The following is a 24,333-nucleotide window of genomic DNA, read 5'->3' as shown; positions in this document are numbered from 1 at the left end:
CAAGTTGTGTTGCGAACTTCGGAGGGAAAAAAGACCTATTTGGAAGCCGATTTTGAGGTGCCAAATATTGAACTTGTCTCTGCAACTATTTAGATGCGGCTCGTCGCTAGCTTTCATTTGAGTACTTGCGGAGTCAAAACGGACTTTGTATGAGGAAGTTATGGTTGTTTTACTGAACAGTGCATGAAACAGATTCCAATCCGAATTCAACTATGAGATTGAGTCTAGATAAATCCAAATTTTGTTTTTTTTTCTTCTCTTTTTTTCGCACACTTTTTTTCTTTCTCTCATTTTTTTCTCTATCTTTCTTTTTCTCTCTCCCTCTTTCCAAAACAAACTAGATAAGACGCAGGTTGGATCAAGCGAAGATGTGAACGATCTCAACTATGATTATGACAATGAACGGTGGGTAGCACGTGGTGGAAATTGATGGATGGGTGGTGGACAGCAGAAGGGATAACAATGCAGCGGCGGAGTGACTAATGTGAATGGAACTCAAAACTCTAAACGAACTAGACACTAAGACCAGCAACTCGACACGACGATTCAATCGATAATTCAACTATGCAAGCAATGGAAAGAAAATTGCAAAGGCTCAGACTGGCTTGGACAAAGGATGAATGAATCTAACTTTTTTTCTAGCTTTTTCTTGGATAATAGGTAAGAAAATAAATTTAATCTAGGAAAAACTGGAAATTCTCACCGAGCAACCTGAAAACTGATACCACTTGATAGAGGCGAGGGTGTCCCGATCTTTCGATGAGATGATAACTATCGATTTGGTGGAGATGACTTTGACGATCCGACTACAAACGTGCACGGCGTTGCGCCTTAGCAATCACTAAACCAATCTCTTGAGGTTATCGACGATGCCGGAAGCACGGTTAGCCTGATCACAAAGGTCTATTCCTACAAGCAATCGAAGAACGAGCAAGAATATGATACAGAATCTCTCACCTAAACTTCTCTTTTTTCTTTATCTTCGTATGTGGATGGTACAAATGTCCCATGCACCTGCAATTAGACATGGCACAAAATTTCTGAAGTATTTTTGTCCTGGATGACATAAATAAATTATTGCATAGTTTGCATTAGAAATCACATTACAAATATACATGTATGCAATATTTTTGGTCATATCCAAGGTAGTCATGTCCTCATCATGAAATCTCTCACAAAACGGCTATAGAATCCAGCGAGGCCAAGAAAACTCCTCACTTGTGTGACCGTTTTGGGCTGCGGCCAACTCTCAATAGCTTCAATCTTGGCTTTATCAACTTCAATTCCCTGTGGAGTAACAACATAGCCAGGAAAAGATACTCGGTCGATGCAGAAGGTGCACTTTCCCAAGGTTACCAAACAAATGTGCATCACATAGAGCAATAAAAACATTACATAAATGTTCCAAATGTTCCTCCAAAGATCTGCTATAAATCAGTATATCATCAAAATAGACTACCACAAATCATCCAATGAAAGCACGTAAAACTTCGTTCATTAATCTCATGAAAGTAGTAGGTGCATTAGTTAACCCAAAAGGCATGACTAACCACTCATATAATCCAAACTTAGTTTTAAATGTTGTTTTCCATTCAACTCCCAATTTCATACAAATTTGATGGTATCCACTATGCAAATCAACGAATAGTAATATTATTAATGCATCTACAATCAACACACATACGCGACGTACCATCCTTTTTTGGCACTAGTATAATAGGAATCGCACAAGTACTAAGAGATTCGCGTATATAACCTTTGTCGAGCAGCTCCTGTACTTGATGCATAATCTCCTTTATCTCCACTGGATTGGTACGGTATGGCGTACGGTTAGGCAGCGAAGCACCGGGAATTAAGTCAATCTGATGCTCAATCCCTTGAATAGGTGGTAATCCCAGTGGTTCGTCTTATGGAAAGATGTCAGCGAACTCCTGCAAAATGTTAGTGATAGAAGGAGGCAAAGAGGAAGGTACATCCTTGAAAGAAAATAACGCCTCATTGCACACAAAAGCATAGCAAACAGATTTGTTGAAATCTAGATCATCAATATCAGATTTGGTGGCAAGTAAACATGCACTTTTCAATTTAATTTCACAAGCAACACTAGATGGTTTATTATTAGGCTTCATTTGTTGCTCAAATTCTTTTGCCACAATCTGATTTTCACTCTTATGTTTCTCCTATTTTGTTTTATTAGCTTTATTAATTTCATCTTTCAAAATGGAATCCGGAGTCATAGGAAGCAAAGTAATATTTTTGTCCTGAGGAACAAGAGTATACTGATTGTTTCTACCATGGTGTACATAATTTTTATCAAATTGCCATGGTCTACCAAGTAAAAAAGGAACATGCTTGCATAGGTACCACATCACAATCAACACAATTAGCATATGTAGAGATACTAAAATGCACACAAACAGTACGTGTTACCTTACCCTTGCCGCTATTGTTGAACCATTGGATGTAGTAAGGATGTGGATGTGGTCTTGTGGTGAGAGATAGCATCGTCACCATCTCCAAGCTAGCCAACTTGTTGCAGCTCCCTCCATCTGTCATGACGCGAACAAAACATTCCTTCACAACTCCCTTTGTATGGAACAAATTATGCCTCTGATTTTGCTCAGCTTGTGTAACCTGCACACTCAAAACACGTTGAGCAACTAAACATTCATACCTGTCAGCATCTTCAGCAACCATGTATTGCATCTCATGATTAGAATCATTTCCACCATTTTCTTCACTTGTAATAAGAGCCAAGGTCTCCTCATCATAGTCACTAGCAGACTCATACCCATCATCCTCAGTAACAATCATCACACGCTTAGAAGGGCATTGTCTTGCATAATGATCTCCACCCTTGCAACGACGACAAATAATATCATGTGTTTTCCATGTTGATGCCATGGATGAAGAAGAGCTCTATGCAGGCCTAGAAGGTGTGCCCTTGGCAGATAGTGGTGGTTGTGCGTGCTTTCTTGTATCATGGTTGGCGGTGGCAGGTTACACGCCAATGTGGAAGTAGAGGATGCACACTGTGTCCATGATAAAGATCGACCTGCAGAAAAGTTAGTTCGCGCCAATGCTTGTCGATCCTGCACTTCACGTTCAGCTTTACAAGCAAGATGGAATAAACAAGTGATATTATTATATTCCTTATACTCTTTATTTAGTCCATGCATAAAACGTGCAAGCATAGCTTCATTATCCTCAACAATACCAACCGAATCATACCAGTTTGTAATTCCTGATAATATTCTTCTAAAGAATTTTTCCTCGTCTTAAATGCTGCAATTTTTGAAGTAATTCACGTTGATAATATTATGGAACCCAACGAGTATGCATAGCAGTTTTCAAAGCAGCCCAAGTAGTTGGAATATTATTCTGATATAATCTACGATGTTTAGACCACCACACACAAGCAAAACTAGTGAAAGCACAAATTGCAGCAGCAACACGTCTATCCTCGGGATATCCTAAACATGTAAAATGTTGTTCGGTTTCTAACTCCCAAGTAAGATATATATTAGGAACGTATCTACCCTCAAATGGTGGAATATTCAATTTCAGTTTAGGGAGATGGTCATTATCTCATACCTGAGGGGGGGCCTACCATTGCCATTATTTGCATGTGGACGACATGGTGGTTGTGGTGCTAGTGGTTTCACGTAGTTCTGATTTGGATCAGCCTCATCCTCGTAATCTCCCGCATAATCATCCTCCTTCACATCAGCAGTAGGAGCCATAGAAGTATCAACGGCGGCACCAAAAGTTTGGCCAGGCGGAGGGCTGTTTCGCGACATGGAGGTAGTCGTCATTGTTGTTGTTGCAGCGGTGTGGCAGGTATAGCCGTTGGTGGTTGTGGAGACGCGCAAGCAGTTCATTAATTTTTTTATTGAGCTTTGTTTCAAACATCTTATCCATGGCCTCTTCAAAATTGTTCAGCACATCTTGCACCTATTCAGTCATCATTTGCTGAAATTTATAATGCAACTCCTAATTCGTCATGTTCTCCCAGTCAGTCTCATCGACTTGTGATCCTGCCATGGTTAGCAGCAATAGAAACACACAAGAATATGATACTACAGACTACTAGAAAATGGTGGTGGTGGGTGTCACATATCCGTCAAGCAAATCTCAAATTCTTACCAGTTCTTACCCAGTAGCAGGCGGTGATCGGGAACCGATGTAGTCAAAACACTCAAAGTTTGGATAGAGCGATTACCAGGAAAGATTCAAACGCATGACGTAGATTTATGTGAAGCTAGGAAGGCTTATAATACGGTAGCAAAAAGATTAGCAATAATTAATTCAGAGATGGAAATTTGAATAAATGCTCAACGACGGTACTATGCGGGTCCTAGGCTAGACCGTGCTAGAGACGCGAGCCTGGAACACTAACAAAATCATGGTGCCGCACGTATACAAGGGAAAAGCACACTCTAAAATTTTTTCTGCTCTTTTTTTATTTGCGCTTTTTTGTGCTCCTCTTTTTTTTTTGCGAAAAATCACTATAATGGCGAGTGTCTCAAAACTCTTCCTAGGTCAAAATGATAGGATGGGCACGACATTTTTTTGACAATTTTTTTCAGAAATCAGGGCAGCGACGACAGAAAAGTGCGAGAAAAATCACTACGATGGCGAGTGTCTCAAAAGACTCAGGAAAGCCTAAAAATAGGATAGGGAAAAAATATTTTCGGTCGCCGAAATTTTGGCCTAAAAACTACCCGGGGGTCTCCAGACTTTTTTTTACGAAACCTACTAAGGCAAGGAAACACGAATCAGAGATTAGATGGATCTTGAAAACAAACCTAATACGATAAGAACTCGGATTGGTGGTGGATATATGATGGTAAGATATGGCAGCGGTGGTGGTATATGGATACGGATTGGTGGTGGTATATGGATACGGATTGGTGATGGTACATGGAGACGGATCGATGGCAGATAAGCAGTGGTGGTAGATGGCAGGGGCGATGATGATGGCAACTTATGACCAGAACTTGAAACTCTAAAAGACTAGACTCTAAGACCAGCAGGTAGACACGACGATGCAACCGCAAATTCAACAAAGCAAAATACTGAAAAGACTATGCTAAGGCTCAGACTTGTTCGGATATGACGAACCAACCCTAATTTTTTTTGGCTTTTTCTTGGATTGTAGGTATGAAGAACAGACTCGATCTAAACTACGAAAAACTGTAAAACCTCACCGAGCAACCTAGAAATCCGATACCACTTGATAGAGGCAAAGGTGTCCCATCTTTCGATGAGATGATGGATATCGCTTTGGTGGAAGTCGACTTTGACGATCCGACTACAAATGTGCAAGGACGTTGCGCCTTAGCAATCACTAAACCAACTCCGAGGACGCACGATCAACCTAACCACGAAGGTATATTTCCTGCAAGCAAACGAAGAACAAGCAAGAAACTAAGATTGCAATATGGATATTGCAAATATAAGATGAAAGCTTTATTGATCAAGGTGGGGTTCTGTGATGTCTTGGTGTGGTCGTTGAACTCACACGAAGTACGCGAAGTGGAAGCTATGGCGAACTTTTAATCTAAACAAGACCCAAAGTCTAAATGATGCCCTAAGGGATGTATATATGGAGGAGAGAGGGGGGAATTTCATGGCCCTTGGAGGAGGGGTACGAACCAACCCGAACTCTTGTTTCCCCACACATACGGACTCTAAAAACAACCTATAATCAAGTACTCGAAATTACATGGGCCTGGCCCGAAAATAAGGCGACGCGACACCTAGAATAGCCTCTGGACGAAATTTATGAAGTGGCATCTTGTATATTTCGTCCAAGGCTTCATGCACTCATTATGGTGGCTTCAAAGTCCTGGAATCATCACTTGTAACTCCGTTCTTGTTCCCCTTGCACATGCCATCACCTCCATGCTTGAATTTTCTCCGAGGTTCATGCATCTTGTCCAAGCTAGGCCCTTTATTTGTAAGCAAAACAAACGTATCCAATTTAGGCAACATCATATTTTCATGATCATTAGAATCGTTACCAAGAAACAAAAGTACCTGGTAATTCAATTGGCATTTGCGAGCTCTAGTAATTGGTCTAGTATGTATAGCAGCAGGGGCTCTGGGTGTAACAATGGAATTAATGTCCTCGTCACCTAAGATGCAAAATGCTACGAGGTTTTCTTATGCACAAGTCTTTATTTATAGAACGCGTATGGAAAGAGAAAGAACTTATCTATTTGGCTTGCCGAAGATCGCAGTGTAGGCTCATCTTTCCATCTCCTCTTGGAGATCAAGTCCTTGACAGGAGCCTGCAGTTTATGCAGATGAAAACGACGCCAGACGCGTACTTATCTACATGAACATGCGATGCTCATGAAATGCTTATGCAGGCATGCAACTTGTCGGGGGTCCCCCAGGGCTTCATTTATTTCTCTGTTGCTCGGGGTCTATGCTTGGCTTTGTACAAGGGGTTACATGCAACTGGGGCAAGGCCTGTACAAAAGGGTTGCTGCCGGGCAGGGCCCGACAACTGCACCTTATGGGTCGAACTTGCGGAGATGCTCAATATTCCATGAGATTTGCAAGTGAATGCCATCTCCGGTGATGTAGGGTGGAACCCTATATGGACGATCTTTCACGAAAGGAGCGGATCCCGCGATGAACACAAAGAACACGAGGGGAAACATAAGGGGAAACACGAGATAAACACTAAAACCAACAAGATTGATCACACATATGCTAGATTCTCAAACATAAAAGAATTCACACGATCCATGATCAACAAGGGACGATACACGGTAACCGGTTCTTCTCCAAAGGAGGTCTTGATGGGGCCACCCAAAAGGGGGTCTTGAATCCAAGTGGATCTTCTCCGTAGAGGGGCCGCGATCTCTCTCAAGGAGTAGATCCGATGTGGATGAGCGAGGCTCTATCTCTAATATGACCTACCACAACGCTAACCCTTGAAAAGAGGAGGTGGGGTATATATATAGTCTTAGAGGTGGGGTACATGGGCTTCTACCCAACACAAAATCAGCACACAGGCGTCGGACGTCCGGTAGCTACCAGTCATCCGGAGGCTCGCGAGGGTCCAGACATCCGGTGCTCGTCGGGCGTCCCAGATTCAGCTCGGGTGTGCTTTGGTCGGACGTCTGGTCGGGGTCGGAATCCCGGGGCATCGGTCGTCCGGAGGTCTTTGTAAATCTGGCATTTTGGCTCGGGAGTGGTAGCGCCGGTCGTCCAGAACCTGGAGTTCGTCCGACGTCCGTGGTTCACCGGTCGTCCAGTGCATGGGAGTTTCGAGCAATCCTTCTTCTTGTCCATGGAGCTTGGTGTCCTCACCGTCTTGTCTGTTGGGTATAGCTGATCCGTGGCTTTCCTCCAAGTACCTGATCACACATAGGGTTTCCGCTTGAGGTAGTAGCCATGTCTCATGCATAGAAAGTGGTAGTTCAGAGAGGAGCCAGTTCACCTTATCTTTGATAGCCTTGGCTCGTGCTCTTGTCATTGGTCCAAGTAATGTCCTAGGAGACGTAGGTAGGTCCATGGGGATGACCTTGGGATGCTCCGCATCATCTCCCCTCCCTTGGCAAAGATCCGACCTCGGATCAAATTCTTCATCACTATGGTAGGGTGAGAGATACTTGACATTGAAAACGTCGCTCACGTTGTACTTGTCGCGCGGGAGGTCGATCTTGTAGGCGTTGTTGTTGTAGCATGCAAGCACCTTGAAGGGTCCATCCGCTCGTGGTAGGAGTTTGGACTTGTGTTCGGTGGGGAAGCGGTCCTTGTGAAGGTGTAGCCACACAAGATCACCAATGTTGAATACCATGGGGTGCTTGTTGATGTTGAGCTTGGTCGCAAGTCGTTGTACTTGGCGCTCGATGGTGTGCCTTGTATCTTCATGCACCTTCTTGAGATGGGTCACACGTGCACTTGTGTCCATATTGATGCGCTCTTGTAGTGGTAGAGGAAGGATGTCCAATGGGGACAATGGGTTGAATCCGTAGACGACCTCGAAGGGGGACTTGCCGGTAGTTGAGTGTCTTGCGCAGTTGTAGGCAAACTCGGCGATAGGTAGACACTCCTCCCACTCCTTGATGTTCTTATTGATTAGCATGTGAAGTAGAGTGGAGAATGTGCGGTTGTTCACCTCCGTTTGGCCGTCGGTTTGTGGGTGGTAAGCCATGGAGAAGAGTAGCTTGATTCCGAGCTTGGCGCATAAGGTTTTCCAAACGTAGCTTAGGAACTTGACGTCTCGGTCCGAGACTATCATATTTGGCACTCCATGTAGATGAAGTATTTCCCTACAAAAGAGATTGGCAACATGTGAATCATCATCTATCTTGTTGCAAGGAATGAAATGTGCCATTTTAGCTAATCTATCCACGGCAACAAACAAAGAATCCTTTCCATTTCTACTTCTAGGCAAACCAATCACAAAATCCATGCTAATATCTTCCCATGGTTGGAACGGTATTGGAAGGGGCATATAGAGACCATGAGATTGAGCTTTAGACTTAGCTTTGCGACATGTAGAGCATCGGTTGGTGAAGCGGTTGACGGTGCAAAACATCTTGGGCCAAAAATAGTTCCTGGAGAGCGTAGCAAATGTCCTGTCGCGTCCAAAATGTCCCATTAGGCCTCCTCCATGAGATTCCTGCAAAAGCAACAAACAAAGAGAAGACTCGGGGATGCAAAGTTTGTTAGCTCTCATAAGATAACCTTCTCTAATATAATAGCGATCCCAAGAGGTATGCGTCAAACACTTTTCATAAGGAATAGCAAAAGTAGGATCATGCGCATACAAGTCTTTTATGTGCTCAAAGCCAATGACATCCAATTCAAGTTGAGTAGCAAGCATGCACATGCGGGAAAGAGTGTCCGCCACAATATTTTCCTTACCTTTAATGTACTTGACGACATAAGGAAATGACTCAAATAATTCACTCCATTTAGCATGACGCTTGTTCAACTTAGTTTGACCCTTAAGGTATTTAAGCGTTTCATGGTCGGTATGGATGACAAATTCATGAGGGCGAAGATAGTGTTCCCATTCATAGATGGGGTAATTGAGTTGCGCTCCAGAAAGTTTTTCACTAAAGTAAGCTATGGGGCGCTTCTCTTGCGTTAACACACCTCCTATGCCATTACCACTAGCATTGCAATGAATCTCAAAGGGTTTGTTAAAGTTGGGTAATGCAAGCATGGGAGCCTCAGTAAGCAAATTCTTAAGCTCATTGAATGTGGTATCTTGCGATGGTCCCCAAACAAAGGGTGCATTCTTCTTGCTCGAAGCATGCAAAGGTGAAGCAATGGTGCTTAAGTCCTTCACAAATCTATGGTAGAAACCGGCTAAGCCAAGGAAGCTACGCACTTGTTGCAAGTTGGTTGGTTGTGGCCAAGTTTTAATAGGATTGATCTTAGAGTCATCAACATGAACACCCTTAGAGGATACAGCAAAACCTAAGAAAATGAGCATATCAACGCCGAAAAGGCATTTTTCCATGTTAGCATATAAACGCTCTTTTCAAGGAGTTTGCAACACGGTGCGGACATGTGTGACATGATCTTTGAGAGATTTGCTAAAAACAAGGATATCATCGAAGTAGACCACAACAAACTCACCAATGTAAGGGTGAAACACATAATGCATAAGATGCATGAAAGTACCCGGTGTGTCCGATAAACCCATAGGCATGAATAACCACTCATACAAACCAAACTTTGTTTTCAAAGAAGTTTTCCATTCATTACCCTCTTGTAAGCGGATTTGATAGTAACCACTTTTAAGATCAATTTTTGAAAAAATAGTGGCACCACTAAGTTCATCAAGCATGTCATCAAGGCGCGGAATGGGGTACCTATATCGAACGGTGATAGCATTGATAGGTCTACAATCGGAATACATGCGAAAGCTACCATCTCTTTTTGGCACAAGAATGACCAGAATGGCACAAGGACTCAAACTTTCATGCACTTGTCCATGGTCTATGAGATGTTTTACTTGCCTTTGTATTTCTTTGGTTTCTTCGGGGTTGACGCGGTAGGGGGCCTTGTTCATAAGTGGTGCTCCGGGGATGAGGTCGATGCGGTGCTCGATACCTCGTAGTGGAGGTAGACCCGGAGGTAGCTCGTCAGGGAAAACATCGTGGAATTCCTACAAAAGAGAAGACAACACTAAAGGTAGAGTGTGAGAAGTGTTAGCTTTTGGTGCCTCGTCCTTGCATAAAAGGACATAGTGCATGACACTAGATGGGTTCTCACACACTTCTCTTATCTCACGTTTGGTGGCAAATAGAACTAGGTTCTTCTTGTCTCTCATCGTGGAGGCGCTCGATTTGGGCTTCTGGCGCTCACTCTCTTTTTGGTGGTTCGCTCTCTCACTATTCTCTCCATGATGGGTGGTTTGCTTGTCGGCGATCACTTGGCTTGGAGACATAGGGCGAAGTACGTACTCCTTTCCTTTCATCTTGAAGATGTAGTGGTTTGTTCGGCTATTGTGGATGACGCCTCTATCAAATTGCCATGGTCGTCCGAGAAGAAGGTGGCAAACGGTCATTGGAACGACATCACACTCCAAAGTGTCTTGATAAGCTCCGATTTTGAAGGAGACTTGCACTCTATGCTTGACTAGAATAGTGTCGGAGTCTCTTAGCCATTGAACTTTGTAGGCATGTGGGTGCTTCGTCTTGGGTAATTGGAGCTTGGAGCAAAGTTCTTCACTTGCTAAGTTATGAGAACTTCCTCCATTGATGATGACCTTGACGGACCTCCATTGATGTCGGCCTTGGTATGAAAGATATGGCATCTTTGGTCTTCTTCTTGTTGATGTTGGAGAGTCAAGACCTTGGAGACAACGAGAGCGAGACTTGAATCTTCGTCACAAAAGACTTGTTCCCTTCATCGTTCACTTGTCGGTGCATGGCGACTTGCTCAAGTGCTTCGTTTGCTCCTTCACTCATGGAGTCGTATGTACCATCGTCGTTGAGGATCATGGTCCACTTGTTGGTACACTCAAAGGACTTGTGGCCTTGACCTCCGCATGTGAAGCATTTGAAGGAACTTGTCTTGACGGTCTTGTCGGTTGGGGTAGATGATGATGAAGCTCTCGGCTTGAAGTTGCTCATTGCAGGAGGATGACTTGAGGTTGTCGATGCCTTCTTGTGACTCGACTTGTCGTTGTTGCTTGTAGAAGGCTTTGTTGAGGTAGACGGTGTTGGAGTCGTTGAATCTTGGGTGTTGGGTGTTGGAGAAAACATAGGACTTGGATGAGAACTTGGCATACTTGAAGTCATCTTGCACTTGACGTTCCGCTTTGGTAGCTTGATGCACTAGCTCAATGAGGTTTGAGTATGGTTGGAAGTCGGCGATCTTCTTGATAGGATGATTGAGTCCATTCAAGAAATGTGCCATAGTTTGATCATCATCTTCCGTGACATTGGCTCGTATCATTGCAATCTCCATTTCATTATAATATTCTTCAACGCTCTTGGTTCCTTGCTTGAGTAGTTGGAGTTTCTTGAAGAGGTCGCTGTTGTAGTAGGTTGGCATGAAGCATGCTCTCATGACATCCTTCATTTGCGCCCAAGTAGTGATGGGTGTTTCACCTTTTGCCTCTCGGCGCTCAATGACTTATTCCCACCAAATGAGGACATAGTCTTGGAACTCAAGGTATGACATCACGATCTTATTCTCTTCTTAATAGTTGTGCAAACGGAAGATTTTGTCGACCTTCAATGCCCATTAAAGGTACTCTTCAGGATCATTGCTTCCATTGAACTTGGGCATGGTGAACTTTAGCGTGCCATAGCATTGCTCTTCATTGTGTTCGGGTCGGGGATGATGACGTCCTTGACGAGCTCTTGACGTGGAGGATTTCCAATGTTTTCTTGCTCTTGTTGAACTTGGTGTTCTTGGCGAGCTTGTGGAGGAACTTGTTGAGCTTGACAATGCACGCGAGCTTGGTATATTCGTTCATGGACTTCATCACAAAGCGCTTCTTGATGCTCATGAGCTTGTCGGCCTCGGTTGGCTACGGCTCGACTTGATTCTCGGAGGGCTTGTTGCGCATCAAGTGCTTGAGCTTCTCGCAATTGTTGTTCTTGACGTTGTGCCTCGGCATCTTGTGCTTCTTGGTGTAGTCGCGCTCGCTCTTCCTCTTTGTGTTGGCGTTTGCATTGCTGTTCTCGTGCTTGCGCAAAAGTAGATTGGTTTTGACTATGTCGTTGTTCTTGAGAGTTGTTATCGTGTAGAGGGTTGCGGTTTTCTTGACGATCTTGGCACGCGGCACGATGAAGAGTATTGGATATCGGTGTACTTGAGCCGGAGATGGTGTAGTCGAAGTGTCTAGTTGAGCGGCTCCATCGTGATGAGGACGAAGTGGAAGAAGAGCGGTTGAGCAACAAAGCACGAATCTTGTCCATTCTTGCATCGTTCTCTTGCTTGTGGTCGTCGACCTTGTGGTCGGAGTAATCTCTTGTGCATTTCTCGGAGAGTCGCAAGTTGGTGGAGAGGTTGTCGATGCATTCACTCATTGCTTGGTGCTCTTGATGCAAAGCACGTTGTGCACCAAAGAGGTGGCTCTTTGTGACGTAGGAGTTCATGTCGTCGTCTTGCTCGATGTAGAGTGGGTTGGTAGAAGTACTTGGCCTATCCATCATTTCAAACAAATATGTGTGGGAGAAGGAGAAGAACTTATACCAAATGTACCTTGACCGATGTTGATGATCACTCAATGTGGAACAAGGAAAGAGCACAATTGGTACCAATTCTTGTCGGTTTCTCGCACCTACACAAGTAAAAGCTTATGGTGGAGCTCGGTTAGGTTGGTGGCACAAAAATTTGATGCCATTGTTAGTGAGCTTCTAAAATGTTGGAAGAGATTCGAATGTTTGCAATGCAACAAGTAGACCAATAGAAAAATATGGTACGCGGAAACACACACGCAAAGAGAAGAATGGGGTCGTGCAACCAAGGATGAGCGAAAATGTGGAATCCACGAAAATGCTCTTGCTAGCATGATTGCACAATAGGCAGATACGAAGACATGAGCAAAACCTACTAAGAAAAAATGCAAAAACTTCTATCCCAAGTATGTTCTATGTATGGTGTTCCGATGATATGATCCAAGATGCTCTAGTATGATGGTCTTAATGTTGTATGATGCTATGGTTCTTGCTTAAAAGCTCTTTGCTTATCTTTCCATGTTGCTTAAAACCTTGTTTGGCTCTTTGTGTTTGAGCTCTTTTCTCATGCAATGCTTCATGAACCAAGATAGCAATTGAGTATGTGATGACACTCTGTGTCACAAGAGATGATATGCACCAATGATATGTATGTATGCTATGGGAAGTATGATCACTAATGTACACAAGTCACGTTGCCGGCAATACTCAAGGGCTAGTCTCGATGGGTAAGCTACGCAAAATTGGGCTATGATGGCTATCAATGTAGTGGCAAGAATGATGTATCACGACACCAAGATGAGGTTACCGTTCTTGCTTACCGTATGGTGTCAAAATGGTGGATTAGTTGTTGTCGGTGACGCATCCGTGGCGAAGATGTGCGGCGGTGATGTTGATGTCGAACCGTACCTAAATAGACGAAACAAAATAGGACATGGAACCGCAACTCAAATTCTTAAAGCACAATGTGGCGAAAACGCAATGGAGTATGAAACGAGTAAGCAATTGTGGTTGCGGAGAGTGGTGGTGGTATGGGGATGTGTATGCGGAAGTGGGGTGGTGGGTAAAATTTTCGGGGGGAAATTTGGTTCCGTCAGGGTATTACGGACGTCCAGGGGTTTATAGTCATCCGGTCGTCAGAAGTCTGGAGGCTGTCGGATGTCCAGTGCCTGGGCGAAATTCTGGCACGGGAAGAACAACTAGGGTTCGTGGTGGAAAGGTCAAAATCTGTCGAACTAGGGCGATTTTGTGGATGGAGAAGGTGGGGATGATGGGGGAAATCTAGACCCACTCAAGGCAAAGCAAATCCATGAATCAAATCCAACAAAATTTCATCACACCAACAAATCACAAAAAAAAATTGTGGCTATTTTTGTGGGGAATTTTCGAATTAGGGACAAAATCAACAAAACAAGGCTAGAAAACACAACGGGGAGGATTCGAAATTGTGATCAACGTGGCTCTAGATACCAAGATGATGTAGGGTGGAACCCTATATTGCCGATCTTTCACGAAAGGAGTGGATCCCGCGATGAACACAAAGAACACGAGGGGAATCACGAGGGTAAACACTAAAACCAACAAGATTGATCAGACATATGCTAGATTCTCGAACACAAAAGAGTTCACACGATCCACGATCAACAAGGCACGATACACAGTAATCGGTTCTTCTCCAAAGGAGGTCTTGATGGGGCCACCCAAAAGGGGGTCTTGAATCCAAGGGGATCTTCTCCGTAGAGGGGCCGCGGTCTCTCTCAAGGAGTAGATCCGATGTGGATGAGCGAGGCTCTATCTCTAATATGAGCTATCACAACGCTAACCCTAGAAAAGAGGAGGTGGGGGTCTATATATAGTTTTAGAGGTCGAAGCGGTAAATGGGCTTCGACCCAACACAAAATCGGCACACAGGAGTCGGACGTCCGGTAGCTACCGGACGTCCGGTGCTCGTCTGGCGTCTGTAGATTCGGCTCGGGTGTGCTTCGGTCGGACGTCCGGTCGGGGTCGGAGGTCGAGGGTGTCAGTCGTCTGGAGGTCTTCGGAAATCCGGCGTTTTGGCTCGGTAGTGGTAGTGCCGGTCGTCCGGAGCGGGCCGGTCGTACGGAACCTGGAGTTCGTCGAACGTCTGTGGTTCGCCGGTCGTCCGGTCCATGGGAGTTTTGAGCAGTCCTTCTTGTTTTCCATTGAGCTTGGTGTCCTCACCATCTTGTCTGTTGGGTATAGCTGATCCATGGCTTTCCTCCAAGTACGTGATCACACATAGGGTTTCCGCTTGAGGTAGTAGCCATGTCTCATGCATAGAAAGTGGTAGTTCGGAGAGGAGCGAGTTCACCTTATCTTCGATAGCCTTGGCTCATGCTCTTGTCATTGGTCCAAGTGGTGTCGTGGGAGACGTAGGAAGGTCCATGGGGATGACCTTGGGATGCTCCGCATCATTGGGTCTCCAGACAGACTGCGCCAGGTCTGATGACTCGTACTACCTGGTAAGGGCCTTCCCGCTTTGGCATCAACTTTTTTGCACCCTTGGCGGACTAAACGGGCCTAAGGACAATGTCGCCTTCCTCAAAACACTGGGCATGAACCCTGCGGCTGTGATAGCGACGCATGGCTTGCTGGTAGCCTACATCACACATAGTAGGCCGGAGATGGTTCTTCTCGAGAAGCACAGTGTCGTCACGTGGGTGCTGATCCTGTGCTACTTCATCGTATCTAAGCACTTGAGGTGACCCGTAAATGAGTTCCGTGGGGATAACTGCTTCTTCCCCATAGACTAGGGAGAAGGGAGTATGCCCGGTAGCTCGATTTGGTTTCATTCTAAGGGACCAAAGAACCATCGGTATCTCGTCGATCCATCGCCTGTAGCACTTCTACAGCTTATCAAATGTTCTTGTCTTGAGTCCTCGCAACACTTCAGTGTTCGCCCCCTCAGCTTGTCCATTGCTTCTGAGATGTGCAATAGAGGCAAATGAGATCTTGCTTCTGAGGGCATGAACATATTGCATGAAGGCGCGGCTCGTGAGCTGGGTGCCATTGTCAGTGATGATCCATGCAGGGACCCCGCGGCACACCAATTCTTTCAAGAACTTGATAGCTGACTAAGCAGACATCTTTCTCACGGCTTCTACTTCCGGCCACTTTGTTAACTTGTTGATGGAAACGAACAAGAATTCGAAGCCCTCGGCAGCTCGGGTGAAAGGGCCGAGGATATCGAGCCCCAGAACGGAAACAACCATGACAAAGGGATTGTCTGAAGATCTTGGGCAGGCAGATGGATGTTCTTGGAATGGAACTGGGAGGCTTCACATTTGGTGACTAGCTCGACCACATCTTGGAGGGCTGTGGGCCAATAGAATCCTTTCCGAAATGCTTTCCCAACCAAGGCCCTTGATCCAATGTGGGAGCCGCACATGCCTTTGTGTATTTATGCCAGCATATCCTTTCCTTCTTCCCGGCAAATGCACTTCGATTTCACACCATTGGGCCTTCTTCTGCATAGTGTGTCATCGACAAACTGATACATACTGGCCCTCCGGGCTACTCTTTTAGCTTCTTCTTGCTCTTTGGGAAGTTTTCCGGTTTGCAGGAAGTGGACTATGTGCCTTGCCCAAGTTGGAGCCTGGGGCTTGGCAACAAGGACTAGCGGCACCTCCTCATTTGCGGGGGTGCGTTCCTTGACTATGGGGACCAGTGGCCCAACAGGTGGGTGCAGCCCGCCAATCGAAGGGGAGTTGTTTCCGGCAGGGTCCTTGCAGGAGCCCCGAGAGGCTCTACTGGCAGAGGCTTACCGGAGTCCAGTTTCCTCCTCATTTGGGCCATTGTTGCCAGGATATAGAGGGCTGAGTAAGATGCAGAACAAAAGTTCCTGGTTCCACATGAAGCTTTTGTGCAGCACACTTTGCCAGATGATTAGCAATGCTATTTTCCGCATGGGGTACATGCTCTGTTTGCAATCCATCAAAGCGCTCCACCAGTCTTCCCACTTCCTCAACGTATGCCTCCATCAATGGACTTTGGTAATCCCTGTTGACTTGTCTCCCCACAAGTTGTGAATCTGATGAGGACATCAATACCATTGTTACACCCACAACCCATGCTGCTATACATACTGGACCAATTACTAGAGCTCGCGCACGCCAATTAAATTACTAGGTACTTTCGTTTCTTGGTAACGATTCTAATGTTAATGAGAATATGATGCTGCCTAAATTGGATACATTTGTTTTGCTTACAAATGAAGGGCCTAGCTTGGAAGAAAAAGATGAACCTTGGAGCAAGTTCATGCATGGACATGATGGCGTGCGCAAGGGGAACAAGAACGGAGTTACAAGTGATGATTCCAGGACTTTGAAGCCACCATAAACAATTTTTTATACATGATCATAATTATTCTACTTATGATAAAGAATTATATGCTCTTGTTCGGACTTTAGAAACATGGCAACATTATCTATGGCGCAAAGAATTTGTTATACATTCTGATCATGAATCGCTGAAACATATTAAAAGTCAAGCTAAACAGAATCGTAGACATGCTAAATGGGTTGAATTCATTGAGACTTTCCCTTATGTCATTAAACACAAGAAGGGTAAAGAAAATGTTATTGTTGATGCTTTGTCTCGTCGCTATACTATGCTTTCACAACTTGACTTCAAAATATTTGGTTTGGAGACCATCAAACATCAATTTGTGCATGATGCTGATTTTAAAGATGTAATGCAGGATTGTAAAGAAGGAAGAACGTGGAACAAGTTTGTCACTTAATGATGGATTTGTGTTCCGTGCTAACAAGCTATGCATTCCAGCTAGCTCCATTCATATTTTGTTGTTGCAGGAGGCGCATGGAGGAGGATTAATGGGACACTTTGGCGTGAAGAAGACGGAGGCAATACTTGCTACACATTTCTTTTGGCCAAAGATGAGACGAGATGTTGAGCATTTTGTTGCTCGCTGCACTACATGTCCAAAAGCTAAGTCACGACTTAACCCTTATGGTTTATATATGCCTTTCCATATACCTAGTGTTCATTGGGAGGATATATCTATGGACTTTGTTTTAGGTTTACCTCAAACAAAGAAGGGGAGGGATAGCATATTTGTTGTCATGGATAGATTTCTGAAAATGGCACACTTTATACCATGTCATAAAAGCGATGATGCTGTTAATGTTGCTGCTTTGTTCTTTCGTGAAATTATTCGCTCGCATGGTGTGCCAAATACTATTGTTTCAGATCATGATACTAAATTTCTTAGCCACTTTTGGAGATGTTTATGGGCTAAGTTGGGCACTAAACTGCTTTTTAGTACTACTTGTCACCCCCAAACTGATGGACAAACTAAAGTAGTCAATAGAACATTGTCTACTATGCTTTGGGCTGTTTTGAAGAATAATAAGAAAATGTGGGAAGAATGCTTGCCTCATATTGAATTTGCTTATAATTGTTCATTGCATTCTACGACTAAGATGTGCCCTATTGAAATTGTGTATGGTTTCCTACCTCGTGAACCTATTGATTTGTTGCCTCTTCCATCTTTGGATAAGGTTAATTTTGATGCTAAAGAACGTGCTGAATTGACCTTAAAAATGCATGAGTTAACTAAGGAAAACATTGAGCGTATAACTGCTAAATATAAACTTACTGCAGATAAGGGTAGAAAACATGTTGTGTTTGCACCTGGAGATCTTGTTTGGTTACATTTGCGTAAGGATAGATTTCCTAATTTGCGCAAATCAAAGCTAATGCCACGTGCTGATGGTCCTTTTAAGGTGTTAGAGAAAATAAATGATAATGCATATAAACTTGAGCTGCTTGCAGATTTTGGGGTTAGTCCCACGTTTAACATTGCAGATTTGAAGCCTTATTTGGGTGAGGAAGATAAGCTTCCGTCGAGGATGACTTCATTTCAAGAAGGGGAGGATGATGAGGACATCAATACCATTGTTACACCCACAACCCCTGTTGCTATACATAATGGACCAATTACTAGAGCTCACGCACGCCAACTAAATTACCAGGTACTTTCGTTTCTTGGTAACGATTCTAATGTTCATGAGAATATGATGCTGCCTAAATTGGATACATTTGTTTTGCTTACAAATGAAGGGCCTAGCTTGGAAAAGAAAGATGAACCTTGGAGCAAGTTCATGCATGGAGATGATGGCGTGCGTAAGGGGAACAAGAACGGAGTTACAAGTGATGATTCCAGGACTTTGAAGCAACCATAAACAACTTTTTATACATAATCATAATTATTCTACTTATGATAAAGAATTATATGCTCTTGTTCGGACTTTAGAAACATGGCAACATTATTTATGGCGCAAAGAATTTGTTATACATTCTGATCATGAATCGCCGAAACATATTAAAAGTCAAGCTAAACAGAATCATAAACATGCTAAATGGGTTGAATTCATTGAGACTTTCCCTTATGTCAGTAAACACAAGAAGGGTAAAGAAAATGTTATTCCTGATGCTTTGTCTCGTTGTTATACTATGCTTTCACAATTTGACTTCAAAATATTTGGTTTGGAGACCATCAAAGATCAATATGTGCATGATGCTAATTTTAAAGATGTAATGCAGAATTGTAAAGAAGGAAGAACATGGAACAAGTTTGTCATTTAATGATGGATTTTTGTTCCGTGCTAACAAGCTATGCATTCTAGCTAGCTCCGTTCATATTTTGTTGTTGCATGAGGCGCATGGAGGAGGATTAATGGGACACTTTGGCGTGAAGAAGACGGAGGACATACTTGCTACACATTTCTTTTGGCCAAAGATGAGACGGGATGCTGAGCATTTTGTTGCTCGCTGCACTACATGTCCGAAAGCTAAGTCACGACTTAATCCTTATGGTTTATATATGCCTTTCCATATACCTAGTGTTCCTTGGGAGGATATATCTATGGACTTTGTTTTAGGTTTACCTCGAACAAAGAAGGGGAGGGATAGCATATTTGTTGTCATGGATAGATTTCTGAAAATGGCACACTTTATACCATGTCATAAAAGTGATGATGCTGTTAATGTTGCTGATTTGTTCTTTTGTGAAATTATTCGCTCGCACGGTGTGCCAAATACTATTGTTTCAGATCATTATACTAAATTTCTTAGCCACTTTTGGAGATGTTTATGGGCTAAGTTGGGCACTAAACTACTTTTTAGTACTACTTGTCACCCCCAAACTGATGGACAAACTGAAGTAGTCAATAGAACATTGTCTACTATGCTTAGGGCTGTTTTCAAGAATAATAAGAAAATGTGGGAAGAATGCTTGCCTCATATTGAATTTTCTTATAATTGTTCATTGCATTCTACGACTAAGATGTGCCCTATTGAAATTGTGTATGGTTTCCTACCTCGTGCACCTATTTGGGGTTAGAGAAAATAAATGATAATGCACATAAACTTGAGCTGCTTGCAGATTTTGGGGTTAGTCCCATGTTTAACATTGCAGATTTGAAGCCTTATTTGGGTGAGAAGATAAGCTTCCGTCGAGGACGACTTAATTTCAAGAAGGGGATGATGATGAAGACATCAATACCGTTGTTACACCCACAGCCCCTGCTGCTATACATACTGGACCAATTTATAGAGCTTGCACACGCCAACTAAATTACAAGGTACTTTCGTTTCTTGGTAACGATTCTAATGTCCATGAGAATACGATGCTGCCTAAATTGGATACATTTGTTTTGCTTACAAATGAAGGGCCTAGCTTGGACAAGGAAGATGAACCTTGGAGCAAGTTCATGCATGGAGATGATGGCGTGCACTAGGGGAACAAGAACGGAGTTACAAGTGATGATTCCAGGACTTTGAAGCCACCATAATGAGTGCATGAAGTCTTGGACGAAATATACAAGATGCCACTTTATAAATTTCGTCCAGAGGCTATCCTAGGTGCTGTGTCACCTTATTTATGGGCTAGGCCCATGTATTTTCAAAATACTTAAGTATAGGCTGTTTTTAGAGTCCGTATGTGTGGGGAAACAATAGTTAGGGTTGGTTTGGGACCCCTCCTCCAAGGGCCACGAAATCCCCCCCCCCCTTTCTCCATATATATAGCCCTTAGGGCGTCGTTTAGACTTTGGGTTTTGTTTAGACTAAAGTTCTCCATAGCTGCAAATTCGCGTACTTCGTTTGTGTTCAACGACCAGACAAAGGCGTCACAGAACCCCACCTTGATCAATAATGCTTTTCTCTTATATTCACAATATCCTGATTGCAATCTGAGTTTATTGCTTATTCTTCGTTTGCTTGCAGGAAACAAACCTTCATGGTCAGGTCGATTGTGCTCCGGCATGGTCAATAACCTCTCCAAGTTGGTTTAGCGATTGCCAAGGTGCGACGTCCTCGCACGTTCGTAGTCGGATCGTCAAAGTTGACTTCCTCCAAAACGATAGCCACCAACTCATCGAAAGATGGGACACCTTTGCCTCTATCAGAATTTCCTCGAACGATTAGCTTCTTGATTCCCAATTCACTGGCAATCCTGAGCCAGGTAAGGAGCCCTTCATACTCTGCTATATTGTTGGTCGCCTCCTCCCAAGGAAAATGCATCTGGACGGCATACTTTAGGTGCTCTCCAGTGGGAGCAAGGAGAAGCACGCTAGCCCCTGCACCTTGTAGGGAGAAGGCACCATTGAAATACATGATCCATTCTTGGGGGGGCTTTCTTGTCGGGAATAACTGTTTCCAACACTTCTTTATCGGGGGTTGGCATCCATTTTGCAATAAACTTTGCCAACACCCTGCTCTAAATCGTTGATGTGCTTTCAAATTTCAGGCCAAAGCTGGATAACTCCAATGCCCACTCCACTATTCTTCTGGTAGCCCCACAGTTTTAGAGTATCCTTTGCAAAGGAAAATGAGTGACAACCGTGATCTCATGGGCTTGGAAGTAGTGGCGCAGTTTCCTTGTGGCCATGACAAGGCCAAAAATCAACTTTTGCACACCAGAGTACCTAGATCTAGCCCCCTACAATAGGGAGCTGACGAAGTACACTGGGCGATGCACCACTTTCTTCCTTGCTGCGTCCTTGGGTTGGTCTCCGCTGCCGCGCTCTTCCTTGTCCTACTCCATAACTGGCCTTGTCGGGTTGTTCTCACTCCCCCCCCAGAAGGGACACTAAGTGAGGCTATTGCTTTCTCCACTTCCCGCTGCGCCACTAGTGCTACACTAACCACTTGATTAGTTGCTGTCAGATATAGCAACAACGGCTTTTATGGTTTGGAGCAACCAAAGTGGGCATAGAGGACAAGTAGGTCTATAAATCTTCAAGTGTTGTATTTGCTTTCGGGGTCCACTTCATGGGTCCTGCCTTTTGAAGACCTTGAAGAACGGCAAGGCGTGCTCGGCAGACTTGGAGGCGAATCTGCTAAGCGCAGCAACGCACCCTGTCACACGCCTTACATCCTTAACTATCTTAGGTGCATGAATCTGGCCTCTACCCTGCGATGGGACACAAAGAAACCAAGTAGCTTGCCGGAGGGAATGCCAAACACACACTTCTCCGGGTTCAGCTCCAAGTTGATCTTGGGCAGATTAGCAAACGTCTCTTCTAAATCCTGGATGAGGGTTGATCTGTCCTTGGTCTTGACCACAATATCATCCATATAAGCTTCAATGTTCCTGTGCAACTGTGATTCAAAACCAATTTGGACTGCTCTTGCAAAAGTGGACCCGACACTCTTCAACCCGAAAGGCATGCACACGAAGCAATATGCTCCACATGGGGTGATGAATGAGGTCTTCTCTTTGTCTTCCTTGGACATAAAAATCTGATGATATCCTTAGTACTCATCTAGAAAAGAGAGAAAATCACATCCTGAAGTGGAATCCACAATCTGGTCAATGCACGACAAGGTAAATGGGTCCTTCGGGTAGGCCTTCCTAAGATCTGTGAAATCTTTGCAAAGTCTTCATTTTCTATTAACCTTGTGTACGACCACAAGGTTTCCTAACCACGTTGGATGCAGTACTCCGCTGATCAAACCAGTTGCCTCAAGTTTCTTGATCTCTTCTGCAATGAATTGTTGCTGCTCCAAAGCTTGCTTTCGGACCTTCTGCTTGATGGGTCAGGCAGGTGGGCAGACATCAAGGTGGTGCTCAATTACCTCCCTAGGAACACCGGGGATATCATACGGTTTCCAAGCAAACACATCAATATTCGCCTGCAGGAAGGCAACGAGCACATTTTCCTATTTGTCATCAAGGGTGGCACTGATAGTAAAGGTACCATCTGCGCCAGCCAGCCCTGCCGGGACCTATTTCACATGTGGTGCAGCAGCCTTGGATCTCTTGTTGTTGGAACTCTCTGGCAAGTCATCAACAGGCGAAGTATACTCCGAAGAGGTGCGCTTCCCGGATTCCTTGCTAGTTTGCCAACTAGCATTCCTATTTCCTTTGATTTCCTTGGCGGGAACTATGCCTTCCGCAGTCTCTGCCATGACTGCGTCTCGGTACATCTTATCCATGCAAATAATTGCGCCCTTCTCGTCTGACGGAATGGAAATGACTCCCACCGGCCCTGGCATCTTCAAAGCGTTATAGGCATAGTGGGATGCCACCATGAATTTTGCTAGATTTCGGAATTTAAGGATTCCACTGTACGGCAGGGGGAGGTCGACCACATCGAACACAGCCTTCTCAGTCCGGTAGTTCAAATCTCCTTCAAATGTCACTGGCAACATGGTCTTTCCCTTAGGATGACTCCTACCGGGGTTGATTCCTTGAAACGTGCCCGTGACTTTGAGTTCTTTCTATGCTATCTGAAGTTCACTGATAACCTTTGGGAAAATCAAGTTCAATCCGGGCCCGCTATCAACCAACGTCTTTGTGACTTTCAGGTTGCGGATTGTTGGTGAAACCAACAACGGCAAGCATCCTACCGCGGTGGTGCAATCAGGATGGTCCTCTTCGTCAAAGATTATGGGCGTGCGTGACAACTTGAGCGGCTTCCGAGACTCTGCCGCTGACTCCACGACATTGACCTCACGCGCCCACCATTTAAGTTGGTGGTGAGAGGAGTGGAGAGTTGACCTTCGTCAATGCATAGGGCATCTGTGGCCTTCTGGAATTCCTGCTCATTGGTTTCCTCTTCGTCCCCTCCATCACTTTCACCATTGCAATCTTCCTTCTCTCGGCCCCTGGCAAGTTTTCCTTGGTTTCGAAGAGCCTTGTCGGGGTGATTTGCTTCACCACCTCGGCCCTTCCCGCTAGCGCCATTATGACCTTTTTCCTTATCACACTTCTCATATTCAGCCCTCTGCTTCTCAACTAGCTGCTCAACCTGATTGCATTCCTGGAGATCGTCACCCATGGTTCGACGAATGTTGCAATACGACCCATCACCTTTTCCAGCCTTCTCGACAGCCGCAGCCTCCTGGCAGTTAGTCCACATAGCAACTTCCTTGCCGGGGGCTTTGGACTTAGCCTTCTTGCTAGTACTAGGTGTGCCCGATCCTTCAATGGCCAGTATGGCCTTATCCTTGCGCTTCTTGTTCTTCTTTTTCTGACTGGTGGCCTCATTGTCATCTTCTGAGTCGGCGTTGACACCATCCTCTTCTCTAGGGAGTTTTATCCCCTCCTCCACCCGAGCACACTTGTCCACCAAGGTGTAAAGTTCCTTCACAATCTTGGGCAATCAGACGT

The sequence above is a fragment of the Triticum aestivum genome, chromosome 4A (assembly GCF_018294505.1).
Source record: "Triticum aestivum cultivar Chinese Spring chromosome 4A, IWGSC CS RefSeq v2.1, whole genome shotgun sequence".
NCBI classification, from domain to species: Eukaryota; Viridiplantae; Streptophyta; class Magnoliopsida; order Poales; family Poaceae; genus Triticum; species Triticum aestivum.
Note: the sequence above shows the minus strand (reverse complement) of the source record.